This window comes from Accipiter gentilis, chromosome 9 (genome assembly GCF_929443795.1).
Source record: "Accipiter gentilis chromosome 9, bAccGen1.1, whole genome shotgun sequence".
NCBI classification, from domain to species: domain Eukaryota; kingdom Metazoa; phylum Chordata; class Aves; order Accipitriformes; family Accipitridae; genus Astur; species Astur gentilis.
The window spans coordinates 10,256,251-10,270,425 of record NC_064888.1 but is presented as its reverse complement, the minus strand read 5'-3'; the positions used below and the strand labels follow the sequence as shown (position 1 = coordinate 10,270,425).

Genomic DNA, 14,175 nt, shown 5'->3' with positions numbered 1-14,175 from the left:
TACTCTTTACCTGATTCAAGTTATATAATTATAAAAATATTAGCAGTGCCTATGTCTAAACTATGAGTTCCCAGTTCATCCCGACAGCCATAAAGCATTGCAGCGTGGCTGTAAGAGCCCGTGTGCTGCTTTGAGGATGAGTATTAGCGTGACCTGCCTCGTTCAGCTGCACTCCAGCCTTGCGAGGGGCAAAATGCAGAGCACCAGGGAAAAACAAAAAGTCTCCAACTACGTGCCTCTGAAGAGTTGGGGTCAGGGAGCATGTCTCCAGTGCCTGCCCTCTATTTTCACTAAAACATATGAATTGGAGAGTAGACGCTGACCTACATAATGTGGGAAGCTTTGCCTGCAACTGTTCCTGAGAGATTAGCAGGGCGGACTGGGTGTGGGGTGTGAAGGAGCAACATTTTTTACTTTTTTTATTTTTTAAAAAACTTGTTAGCTATTTAGAGTCCTAACTCATTAAATTCATGCATTACAATTCAGTGGACTTTGAATGAATGGATTAATTCAGTGTTATTTTATCACTTTCCTCCTGCACCCTGCAGCTCTGCAGCCTAAAGTTATCTTGTTTTCTCATTTATAAGTGTTGTAAAGGAAGCTCCCTGGAGATGATGCAGTGTGCTGAACACGAAAGCCTCTGCTGAGCTCGATTGCTGTGAACAATCGTCATAACAACTCCTCAAAGCTGCAGCCTGGGCCACACTTCACGGAGGATGTATTAACTGTATGTTTCCCCTTTTTGCTGTTTCACCTAGGGATCTCTGTGAAACACCTAGAAAGGTGCAGAGCATTGAGGAAGCAGTATTGATTTGTGAGGTTTGGGCTCATTTTTTTTGGTCTGGGATGACTATGAATTACACCTTCTAGCAACAATGTCAAAGCAGCTGCAGGTCCAGAAAAATGGTATGGAGAATTAGAATTTGTGCTCTATGTTGCTTTTATGTAGGAAATGCTGGGTTTGGGGTTCTTTGTAAACAGAAATCTCTCACGCCGAGCACAGCAGGCTTTGGAAAAAAATGTCTGGAGTATCTCAGGCCACTTCTGCTCAGTGGGCACTAGGAGGGTTCTGGTAATGTGCACTGCATTTTAACAAAAACCTCCCATCTACTTTGGCATAACATTTGAAAAGCCTTGCTGTATTTTGTCTTTCCTGGTAGATAATGGAAGTTTGATTTGATTTTCAGGATGGACAGTTATTCAGACTGGTAGCTGGCAATGCTATCTGTATTCAGCAGGTCTATGAAACATCCCTGACTTCTCCGGAGAAGGGACTGAGGGGTGATAAGTCCCATCCTTCAATGTCTGCACCTGAGCTTCCCCTGGCCAGCCCTCTCCTGAGGAAAGAAAAGCCAGCAGCATTTCTAGGGTGCAAACTTTTCTAGGTGCAAACTGTGCTGTAGGAGCTCTCATCTCTCCTAGGACCCCTCATCGTCTCCCCAAGCCTTTTCCCTCCTGCAGGCTTCATCTGCCGCACCTCACATCTCTGTGTTTGTGTTTCTGATGAAGGGGGACCACCCCAGGGCGTTTTGGTGGGGGCAGGTCCCACCCAGCCTTGCCTCAGCAATTTGCAGGGGAAATACAGGAAACGGAGGCTTTTCCCCCGGCAAATGGGTGTTGGTTGTGGGTAAAGAAGGTGAAATCTGCTTTGTGGGGTAGGCAGGATGGCCATCAGTTGGAGGAAAGCTCCACTGAAACCATTTTAAGATTTCAGAAGCTGAGCAGTAAACGCAACAGAATCAGCAGAGCCCTTTCCACCTGGTCACTGCATACTGTATGCTATGACCTCCTATGAGCTGGTTTTGCCTTTTGCTTTATGCAAAAGTTTCCTTTTATTTTAGTTCAAACATCTCCTCTGATAAATCTGGGATAGCAACCCTCCCACTCAACTTTTTTCTTCCTGTAGGATTTTAATATGAATAATTTCATAGCTGGAGATCTTAGACCTCTATGCAAGTTCCCCTGTGAAATGAGCAGCCTGCCCACAGCCCTGGGAAGCAGGGCAGCCAACACGAGCAGGTGAATCACTGTGGTTTGTTTGGAGGACACTGGAGGCAGGAGAGATCTCGGAGATGATCCAGAAAGCTTGTTTTGGCTCCTGGTCTAAGGGACCTTGGGGATACTTCATCTCCTCAGAGAAGCACCTCTGCGGACACGGTGGCCACACACACCGCATGGTTGCAGGGGTGCTGAGCTCTCTGCAACCTTACTGCTGGGAAACTGGAACACTGTTGGTGCTACCACGAGGGCAAGGATGAGCTGCCTTTCTTCCAAACCAGCCCAGGCTCTGTCCTCTGCTGTGCAGCTGCCGGGCATGCTGTGTGTTTTGTTTAGGCTGGGCGTTCACAGGTCCTGACTTATATTGCCTTGTAGGATTCATTCCTCTGTTCCATGGTTGATACCACTTTGCTCCTAAGATTGAAATCTGTTGTCCTCCTACTTCTTGCCAGCTACAGGCCCTCCCTGCAGCAGGAGAGACAGCCAAGAAGCTGTGCCCCAGGAAGGCACACTTGCTCTGGGAGTAAACCGCAGCCTCGATCCAGATGTGCTTTTCTCCATTCCGTGTGTTTAATTTTCTGTTTGAAGTTGATGCTGCATCAGGGGAAAGCTGACAGGTAAAGGTAGTTAAAGAGTTCCCAAAGGCAAGGTACTTAGGCTGTAAAATTTCTTAGACTACTCCCTCTCTCTGCAGGTAATTAGTAAACTGCTCACTGAGATTATCCCCTATTAACAGGTTTGAATAACTGCATAGTCCTTATGCTGCTTTTTGGGTTCGGTACCTGATAGCCTGAAACCCACATGTAGGTAAATGTGGAAAATAGATTACTCACCAGTGTTCATGGGCTATAACTCCAGGTCTAACTATGTGTGGGCTGACTTAATGCCACTTTAAAGGGGAGCTTGTTTATGAGGAGCTGGATGATAGATCTGCAGGAGGGAGTTAGACTCAATGTGTTCTATACCTGTTAATTGAATCAGGCTGAGGTGCTTGCAGGGAGGGTGTGTTTAGACAACATCAGGGCTTGGTTTACGCCTGTACTGCCCTGGCTGAAATCTGGAGCTGCTTGTGTAAAAACCCAAAGGCAAGCGATGAATCATCTTTTCACCACCTGCAGCTGCTCCAGTGTCAGTGCCTGTTTAGCAGAGGTGCTTTCAGCCTGGTTGCTGCTTGGCACCGCAGTGCGATCAGAGCAGGGCAAGCTGGGGGCGGCTGGGGGCTCTCCTCGGACCCAGAGAAGCCAGTGGCAGTCCTGCTTGCGTGAGGTCGTGCAGTCCCTTGGACACAGAGCTGTCAGCTCCCATTTCTGGTTATGCTGCCAGACTTGCTCTGTGCTAGTGCATTAGCTCCTGTAGAAATTGTTCTCTCCCAGGGCAGGGAGAGCATCCATTTCTGCCAAAACCGTTTCTTTGCAATTATCTCCAAAGAGAAGGGCCCTCAGTGCAGAGATAAAACACCAGTGGGATAAGCAAGATGTTTGCTCTTTTCCCCTGAAAGTTCTTTGTTTTCAGGAAGGATGTGGCTGTCATCTCATAATTAAGTCCTGGAAAATTATCTGCATCCTTAGATGGAGGTTGTAGTGAGAAGACAGGTTTTTTGATCTTAAAATCTAAGAACAGTTAAGCATGTTTGAGCCTTTAATAAATTGTTGTAAAATACAAATCTTTGGGAAAAGGCTTAATGCAGCAGTCATTAAAAACAGCGTTAGGTCAATGCACAAAAATCCATTAGTGCAGGAGTAGCTTTCTGGTTTAATTTTGGCTTTCTCCCTTGCAATTATTTTTGGTTTATTTTTAACCAGGAGCACTAGCCTTCATATTCACAGATGTAAATAGTGTTATATAGGACTTGGAGGGACCTCTGGAGAGTCCTCAGTCCAACTTTAAGACAAGACCAAGTTCGGCTACTTGACCCCTGAGGAATATTTGTGTAACCTCTTCTTAAAGCCTCCCACAAAGATTCCCCCAACCTCTAAAGAAAAAAATTGAGCGTTAGGCCCCAGACTGTACTCATTATTCCAACTGAGGCCTTACCAACATTGAAGAGAAAGGAATAATTGCCTGCTTTATTAATGCAGCCCATGAAACCTGCCTCCTGTTCATCAGCATTGTTTTGCAAACACCTGTTCAGTTCAAGATGACTCCTAATGCTTTTCTACATATTGCTGTCTGACTAGTTATCACTGACGTTGTACTGTGTATTTGATTTTGCCTTCCTCGGTGTAGGAATTTGCATGTGATAAAACATTTTGAATCATGTCAGACAGGAAAGATATATATCAGAAGCAACTATGGATTTGAAAGTCAATGTAGTTTCTAATGTACAGTCAGTTACGGTGTGATAGCTGCTCCAATACCAGCAGAGAGATTTCATTTCCATTTGGTAGGTGTTATGTATTTTGTTTCTAACGAATATTAATAGCTGTAGTAGATACTCATTTTCAGTTAACCAGCAAGCTACTGATTTCCTGTTGTCCCCAGTACACATCTGAAGGTGAATATATTTATATTCCAGACCATAAGAAATGTTGTGCTTTTATTAGTACAGTAATTTTGGGGTTTGTGCCATACAGGAAAAGTCCATGAGAGAGGATACATGCTGGTTAGCAGTGTCTTCTCATTGACTACAATTAGCTAAGGTAGTTTTCTGTAGCTGTTCTTACATAACCTTCCATTAATATAAAAACTTGAGCCCAATGATATGTTCAGCGTTGTGATACCAACCTGGGCAGAGAAATTGCACCCAACATGTAGTACTATTTTAAATGTGGTTAATTTTCAATATTTGAAGAAGCTATGTGAGACAGCTTAGGAGTTGCTTGAATTTCTGGATAAGTGATCTCCATGCGTGAAGCGCTTCTTCTCTTTACGGAGGTAAAAACACCCTGAGTATGAGCAGATGGGGGTGTTAACTTCAGCTTCAGACAGCTGCAGTGATTCTAAATAGGAATAGGAGGCGTCACAATAATTTATCAACAGACTTGTTTTCAGTCTCCTGTTCTAGGCTGAAGAACCCCTTTGTGCAACAGCATAATAACCAGCGGGCAGATGACTTTGACTCTCTCCCTCTCAGGGGCACACGAATAAGACCTAATGAAAATAGCAGGGAGACAAAGAGCGATAGCTACTTCATGCGCCTAGCAAAGATAGTCCTTTCTAACACTCTACACATCTGTAACAGTCCACATCTACAACACACTGGACAGGGCCAACAACTGTAAACGATGTTATCAGAGGACAATGTGGGCTGTATGCATGTTTAGTCCAGATAAATTAACACAGGCCTGTTCTTCACTGGAGCAGAGAAAATAAAGCAATTCTTTGTCACTCTGCAAAAACCTGATTTGAAAAGAGCAGTTTTAACCCAGAATGTTTGGAAATTGAACGTTAGTGGCGATGAGAAGCTGATCTTCCACTGTCTTATCTTTCACTGTCATCCTTCTTGTCACCTAGAAAGAGGGACAGTATCTCAATATGCTGCTCATGAGAAATGCAGAGAAATGTAGAGAGATGTAGATCCAGTCCAAGTTTTTGGTTATAGAGTCTTCATAGCCTCTAACAGAGATGTTTAATTCCCTGAAATGACATTTGCTCTTTTGCTCAAAAAAAAAAAAAGATGGTCTTTTACCAATGCTTAAAACCTGCATCCAAGAGCAAGATAAATAGACAGAGAAAATCCCTCCCTACCAAAATAAAACATCTTTAAAATGCCGTGTTTGGTCTCATAGCAAAACTCCAACTGAATGCACCAAAATAAATGGGATGTTTGCCTGATAGGTCTCACTAGTTGCTTGTAGGACTAGACACAAAATAGCCAGTATAAATTATAAAATGTAGGTGCAAAATAGTTCAATTTTACAAAATATATACAGCTATAATACAGCTGTGATCAATGTGCAGTATAATAATGGGCTATGCAACGTTAGCTTTAAAGAAAATCTTTACTGTATTACCATGAAAAATGTTTCCCCACTTCTACAAGTCTTATTTTTATTTATTCTGTAGTTTTATCCCTGCACCTTCCAAACAAACAATGATATATAATTACGAGACACACTGGGAAAAGAAAGCCTGAAGGAGGTAGTGTTGAGGATTGATGCTTTTAAAACACCCCTCCCAGCCTTGACTGGCATGGTTGGGTACATTCCTCACAGGTGCCACATGACTCACTTTAGAAGTAAATCCCGAGACCTGCAGTTTGTGCTGCCCTGCACGTCCACTCCACACCCATCCTACAGATGGAAACACTGAAAAGCATTATTTAAGGTAGTTTGAAAGCTATGGCTCTAATAATGCCTTTAAACAAATAACTCCTGAGAGTTATCCTGGAAGAATATATGATGCCCTCAACACTCCTACATGAGAGAGGATGTGAAACTGGATTAGGTATGAGGTAATGACTGGGATGTGGAGAGTATCACATAGGAACAGACCAGAAGGGCTTTACTTGTTCAACCTAGGAAAGGGCAAGAGAATCTATGATCGCTTTCAATTAGATGAATCATGGAAAGAAACACCAGGGAAAACCACTTTAGTTCAAATAAAAAGCTGTCATGAAGAAAACTAGGTATTAAAGTACTTACGAATCTAAAATGGAAATAAAATCACGATTTCTAACTTTGGAAAAAAAATTAGGTTGGGCAAATAATGAGTTTTAAAAGAAGTGTTTGTCAGCTGTTGAACAAAGGGCATAATGGGACAAAACCCAATAGCTATTCTTTGTTTAGGAAGATTTGAAGCCTTTTTTTTTGCTTTTAAAGAATGGTAGGTGCAGCAGTTCTTGTGTGTTTGAAAAACATCCATTGCTTACTGAAGAACCCTTTACACTCAAGGGACCAATCTACTTAACGTTAATAGGTCTGCGGCAGTACAGCCTTTGGTTGTGTCACAGTTCACACTGAATAACAAGCCTGCCGCTCTTTGAAATACGTGGGAAAACTTCCACTGGCTGTACTTACAGTAGCCCTTTGCTGTGAATTAGGCAATAGAGCATCCATCCCTGTCGACTTTCCAGTCCTGGCTGTGTTTCACAAAACACTTGGAGCAGGCAGACACGCAAGGACTGCTGCGACTGTGCCCACAACCTGGCAAACAATTCATAGTAAATAATCCATTAGGCTTCTCCCCCTCCCCCCCCCCTCGTTTTATTGTGAAGTATCTGTGAACAGACGTTTATAATGAATTAATTCAGCCTTCAGAATAACTTCATAAATGCTTTATAGCAAAAAATTCCAGTCTGAAGCATTTGCTTTGACTTTGTCTTGACTGTTCATGCTAATGAGATGAGTCCCCTCTCTGCTTCCTTGTTAGGAAGGTCAGAGGACTAGGAAGTGATGCTGCAATTTATTAGCCTAAAGGCAGAAAAGCCAAATGTCAAAAGCATCATGGTCCCCATTTCCAGCTTTTTGGGAAAGAGAGTTCTATAGCAAGTTGGACTGAAGCATTGCCAAAGCCTTGGTGTAAAGCCCAGTTATGCACAGATTGAAAAGCAGTAGTAGTTATGCTTAAATCAACTGAAAAAATCAGCTACACAAGCAAGCATGTGCTGTAGTTATCTTTTGAAATTGTCTTTTACAATACTGTAAGTTTTAACTTCATTTCATTCAATTAATTTATATTACAGTTGTTTTTAGCAAGTATTTCAAAACTGAACTTCATCTACTCTAATATTAAGTATGATTTTATTATTCTAACTGCAAGTTCTTTTTTAATTGGAGTGTCTTTCCATAACAAAGGAAGGAAAACTATTTGGCTCACTATCTTCTAGTCATCCCCTAGATTAAACTCATGTATTCTGAATAGATACTCTGGAAGTAAGTATTCAAAGTAAACCTCTCAAACGATTATTGTCAGGTTGCCAGGGACCACACTACTAATTACTTTTCTTTTGCTATCAAAGCTCTATCTGAAAATTGAGCAGTGCGTTTACAGATGGGGTTTTTTTCCCCCATCCTATAACTAAAGGAAAATACACCGTAATTTGTGGGGCAATTAGCATGCAGGGAAACACCTTTCCCTGTGTTAGTACAGTGCTCGGAACAATTATGCACCTGAGCACTACTATAGCAGACATGAGTAGCAATGGTGTGATAAGTAGCCTATTAAAATGACAGTCAACACCATGTGAATAATTTCCTTCTCATTTGTCACCAGTCACCGCAGGACTGGAGATGCAGGGACTTCTTTGTAAAGGCGGCTCCTCCGGTGAGCTTACCTGGCCGCAAGGCTCGGAGAAGAGGTTTGGGCTGCAGCGAGCCCCCCTAGGTGGTATTCCGTCTCGGCTGTTTCGGTGGCGCGAGCGTCTGTATGGGAAGCGCTTCTGCATGTGATCTGGGGTCAGCCTGCTTCTGCCTCGGCCTCCGTGTTTGCGCGGAGATAACGAACATCGTTGTGGGTGGAAGAGAATGACGTGTGATTTCACGAGGAAGATGCTGGCCTCTGGGAATTGTTTGCTGGCGTGATTTGTAAAAGCAAGAAAAAAGATTGGGGTAGCTTGGCATAAATCATGTTAAGTAAGCCTAGTTTACGTCCACTTTGCCTAGACAAAGACGAAGACCTTTTTTTGCAGAGCTCTGCCCATCTCGAGGCGCTGGGAGCAGCCTCGCAGCTCTGTGCTGTGCCTGCAGCACTCTGCCTGGTGCAAGTGCAGCTACACCAGCCTAGTGGCTGCTTGCCTTGCCGTAGGCATGCTCCTAAAAGCTAGGCTGGTGAAAATGCAATTATCACTCTACAGTACAGTAAGATCTCCTGCTCGTTTCCCTATGTGAGTTGGGTATCGTGCTTCTTACCACCGCAGTTAGGCTGGCAGAGGTAGGGATGGGAGCAGGAACCATCGAAGTGGTGGGATTAAGAGATAGTCCCCCTGTCTGTGCTTGGTCCTGGTGGAGTCTCAGCACAGCATTTGACATGCATCTTGTAATAGCAAATGCAGCTTCTGGGGAGACCTAGGGAGGAAAAATGTTTTGTGCGTTGCTGCGTTCCTGATTTGTATAAAAATCACTGGGAGGTAAGAGCCAATCTGTAAGGAGAGCCTGACTCTCCCCAGTGGTTAGGCTAGCCTCGGAAGAAGTGGGAGACCTTGCTCCAGCTGCTGCTTGACATCTTGGCTTAGCAGAACATCTTGACATCCAGGGCTTAGCAGGACCCTGGCTGCAGCTGCCCGCCCCCACACGCTCTCTCTGCTGAATAACTGCCCACCGCAAAGGGGCATCCCCCGCGCTCACCCTGAAATACCAGATAATCTCATGGTCCTCAGAGCATGCCCAGCAGGGGCGAGAGACTGAGGCCACGCAGCCTGGGAAGCCTCTGGATTGCAGTTTAGCTGAAACAGATGCATTTTCGTTCGGGGAACTGGTGCTTATCTATTGATTACAGCTCACAAGCACATACTTTCTCTGCCGTAATAAAGCTACGGATGCATGCTGTTTGATTTAAAGTCTGAAAAAAAAAGGAATTGGCTCTGAAGCCTAAACGCATATTTCCACAGAAATGAAGTACCTTTCCCATCAGAGTTCTTCAAAAGAGCCTAATGGCATAATTTCCCCAAAGTTACACAACATTAACTTTGTATGTTTTTTCCAGAAATGAGGGGAAATTATGTGAACATCTAATGCAATTAATTGATATAAATATGCCTTGTGGCAATAAAGAAAACCAAATAATGTTCTTCCTTAATATAACGAATCAGTTAAGAAATTGTAAAGCAACAGATGTATCAGACTTTGAATTTAACAGCACACACTGGAAAAAATGATGCTGTTAGAGCCAGTTCTAGAAATGTTATATTTCTCTAAGATAGCAACAGAAAAAGAGAAAACTCAACTATAAAGAGAATAAACTGAATATCAACATATTTCATGCCTGATAATTAAGAAATCCATAGCAATACCATATGATATGCCAGGCTCAGCTGCTTTTGACATTTCTAGGACCTGAACCTCCAGACTTTTATGTCAACACAGGATTTTATTCATATGAGCATTATCATTGTTGTCAGGGAGACAGTCACTCGTCTACCGTTGCCACACAGAGCATTTTAATCATCCCTTCTCCAGTCAGAATTCCTTCTTTTAAAACAGCAGACAAAGGTTCCTTTTCTCATTTGCTTTGCATCTAGATATCGCAGTTAGACACGTCCTGCATCAGGTCATGTGCGATGAAAGGAAAAAACTCATTCTCAGAGAGAAAAGAGGCACCTATTATTAGTGTTCCCAAGACACACTGTTGTAAGACAAAAAATTGATTTTTTTTTTTCATTCTTAATGTGTTCTGTGCCAATGCCTGCTACTTTTACTGTTAGCTTTTCACATTTGCTTGACTGTTTTATTTGTTACATTTTTTATTACAGCAACAACTATCTAGCACCAAAAATGAAAAAAAAAAAAGGCAACAGACCAGTAGGAAGACTTTTTGGTCTCTTGTCATTGAATTCAATAGAAACTGCCAAAGACCAGAACGCCACAGAGTTGTGGGAACCCTGACTGCTGTTCATGTGTTTTTAGTATTACTGAATAATTTATATTTTAGGGGACAGTGTGCAGTCTTTGTCACCTTTTATTTCTGTCTTCTCTATAAATCTAAATTTCTCAGTGAGACAGTATGGCACTGCCATAAAAACAATAGGGATTGTGCAATAATTTCAACCCCTGTAATTTAAAATTTGTGTCTGTCAATGCAGAATAATTGCTTCTCCAAAGACTAGCACAATTTGTCTGCAAGTTCAGCCTCTGAACCCGACCACTGACTCCCAAAGGCACCTGGGCTGTGATGCAGGGTTTGAGTAATTCAGGGCGAAAATAAACGCACAAAAAAATCCTCCAAAGGGGTTGGATCCACGTGTCCCCCTGTGCTGAGTCAACGCTGCAACCACGGCATATCATAAAACCGCGCTGAGCCATCAGGCGACATCTCACCCAGGTTCGTGGGCCAGTTTCGGCAGGCTGAGCAGGGAGGCAACCACCCTGCGTGGGCCAGGGCGACGATGTCCTAGGGAGAATTGCATTACCAAAAGACAGGTGAGACACGGTCTGTGTACTGATTGTCATACGTGAACTCCTGCTGACCCACGCAAGAGACAGGCATCTTTTTTGTAAGTCTAAATAAATAACTAATGGGGTCCGGGTGAGTGGAAATGGGAAATTCGGAGTTTATGTTGGGTTTTGCAGCTTGTTTTCCTAGTGGCCCCTGGCAAGTCAGATGGATCCTGTCTCCTACCTCTGTCTGTAAAGACCATTTATTACTTGCCTTGTGGGCACATTACAGGGGTCGTTTGGCTAATACTTGTGAAATGCTTTGAATGGGAAATGCATTGGACAAGAGCTTATTTCTTTCTAAACTCTGCTTTAGGAGGTAAATATAAGCAGGAATTGGAGTGGTTTTTCGGAGCTACACAGTTACGACAAACAGCTAGTTTGCGAAGCAGCATTTTACAGTTCAAGGGTTTTTTTCCTTTTCTGCCCCGATTTATTTGAAGAATTTCTCCAGGGAGAGGACAAATCAGGGAGAATTGGGAGTCTCACAGGAAAAGCTTACCAAAACATTAAGGAAACTGGGTAAAACCTTTCTATCATTGTCAATATTTCTTTTTAACATTGTATTGGAAAGGAGGAATTCCAAGGATAAGTTATTGAATTTTTCTTTCAGAGGTGAATCTATGAGAAAATGGTTTACTGCCAGCAAAAACTATAAATTGTATGATCTAAACTCATATACAAAGTTGCTTTGTAGACCATACCAACGAGAGAGACTCGACTGAAATACTAAGCTGGATCCTGAGGAGTTTCTGGCTGCACTGTGGATCTTGCCCTCTGCCATATGCAACTTTGCTGAGCTCAGTTCCCCATATAAAATAATCCTTTTTCCTTGTGTCCATTGTGTTTATCAGACGGTAAGATTTTAGTGATGGAGACTCCCTTTTTGCCTGTTTGGGTTTTAACAAAATAATCCTACTGCCCAATAATAAGTGCTCATCTCTGCTCACCTGCCTATGATGTGACAGACTGGTGCCACAACTAATACCTGGTCTTCATTATGATCTGCACAAGTATATTAAAGGATTCATGGCAGATGAAACTTTTTTCCCTAGACAGTAGACTTCCTTTAAAATGAGGCTCAGAAAAAAACATTTGTGCATAACCAAAGCTGCCTCCATGTTTAGTTTGGATTTGATGAGCAGATTCTCTGGGAAAACATATGTAATTAGGGGTAGGGACTGAGACTGCACAAATAAAATAAATTTTTATCATTCTGTTAGGGAAGTGTTTAAATGAAAGGCAAGGAAAGATCTGATCAGGAATGAAAGCTTAATGTTCCATTTCAGGTGGAACAAAACATTTCAAATTACCTGACCAGGCAAACATCAAAACTGAAAGAAAAATTTTCACTCTGCTCTACTTCTTATTCTTCTATGTTAGCTGCTTCTAGAAGTAAAATTTTCTTCCTGTGGTACTCCAGCATAACTTTTGCACAGTATCCATTTTGATTAGCACCTCTGGGCAAACTTGTGCCCGAGTTCCAGGAGTAATTTATTGCTCAAGCAACAAAAGAAACCCATACTGTTTGCAAACTGCACTGCTTTAGTTATCCTAAGTGTAATTCATCTTGTTGTAAGGCAAAACTTTCACGATACGGTTCTGAAACTAATAATATATTCAACAAAAGGTCTTCCCAAGTGCATGCAGTGGCATATGTCTTTGTAGATTTAATATAAACTGAGCCTACTTTCAATAAAAAGCCACCAGAATTTTCCAAGCCAGTGGGGACCTATGTATTGTGTAAAAGTGTAGAATGCCAATAAAATAAAGTTGGCAGGACCATTAATTTCCATTCCAGTACAAAATCCAGTTTTGCTGATTATGGAGGCCAATAAGGAATTCTGAAGTCTCCAAACAATCATATTTTTTTTTCTTGGCTGTTTGTTCAGGGTTGGTAAGACTGGCAGACTAGGAAAGCAATGCTACCTGTACCTCATGATGTAACCATATTTTATAGAGCAGCCTAAGCACTACTTCTTAAAGTCATGTTGTCTTATCAGGCTAGATTTTCCTCCTAATTACACTGGCATAAGCAGTTGTAGCTTAACTGAATTCCACTGAATACTTGCTGTGAGAAGAAAGTACATCTCATTGAATTCACAGTCCAAATTAATGTTTTAAAAACAAAACCAGTACACTTGGAAGCTATGCAAAGTGCTGAATGTTGTGGATTCCTGTAGAAGTTGAAAAGAGTTGCATTACGTTGGTGACAAATCCTCATTTGGTGCACATTAATAACCTGCTAATTCGGCTGCACATTTTTGTGTGATGTTCCATAAGCAATGGAGATGTATAAAGTTTAGAAATCAGTTGAATTTGCTCATCTAACAATAGAATATAGTCCCCTTAGTTCTTCTCAGAAGCGCATTAGCCTATGCACTGCTGCAAGTGCTTCTTTCAGGAGTGCTTAAGGCATAAAGTGTGCAGCTGGGACCTGATCCTTCAGGTTAGCTAGCTTGGATATGGACCAGTCCACTGCTTTCAGGGAGACTTCTTGGAGTAAAACACTGGGTGAAAGCCGACACGGCATGGTGACAGACACGCAGCAAAAACGATGCATAAAAATGTATTATTGGTCAAATATAAAAGGAGCAGCAGGCAAATCTGTAAGCTGCAGCTATAATCTTTCATTCAAAGTGCTTTAAAAATACTGGTTCAGACTCACAGCCTCCTTGAGGAGTGAGGAAATATAATCACGTCAGAGACAGTTGCTGCTTGTTTAGGATCACGCACCTAGTGGCAAAGCGGGGACTAGGAGCTGGAAACCCCAAGAACCTGAAAGGCTTGGCGATATTCCTGGTAAAATAGCAGTGAGTCCTCACAAGTCTTTGATTTTTGGTGATTATGAGAAATTTTGCCTTGCAGTTCAATGTCCTAACTCGAAGAGTCCTGCTAAGATAGAAATACCATGAAGAATTACTATGCATGAAAATTATTGAGGAGGAAAAGTTTACTTAACTAAGATTTTAATAATCTAAAAAAACCCCAACCTATTAAGATTTCCAATGCCATAGAGACATCTGAATGACTTTTTGATATTCCCTTGAGGAGCCTTAAGGAGACTTTGAAAGATGAATATGGTATGATCAAACTTTACCCTTAGTGAGGACCTGTTAGGTCCTTAGGACCTTACAGGCTCACCTGA

General features: G+C 42.2%; 1 long non-coding RNA gene across 1 annotated transcript; it reads right to left on the bottom strand.

The window, feature by feature from the left end:
- Positions 1 to 3,712: 3,712 nt before the first annotated feature.
- On the bottom strand, positions 3,713 to 8,623 carry LOC126042783 (uncharacterized). Its single transcript, XR_007507289.1, has 3 exons — positions 8,213 to 8,623; positions 6,957 to 7,082; positions 3,713 to 5,447 (listed from the first exon to the last, which is right to left on the bottom strand). It is a non-coding gene; the product is annotated as an uncharacterized LOC126042783 (long non-coding RNA).
- Between the last annotated feature and the right edge of the window lie 5,552 nt (positions 8,624 to 14,175).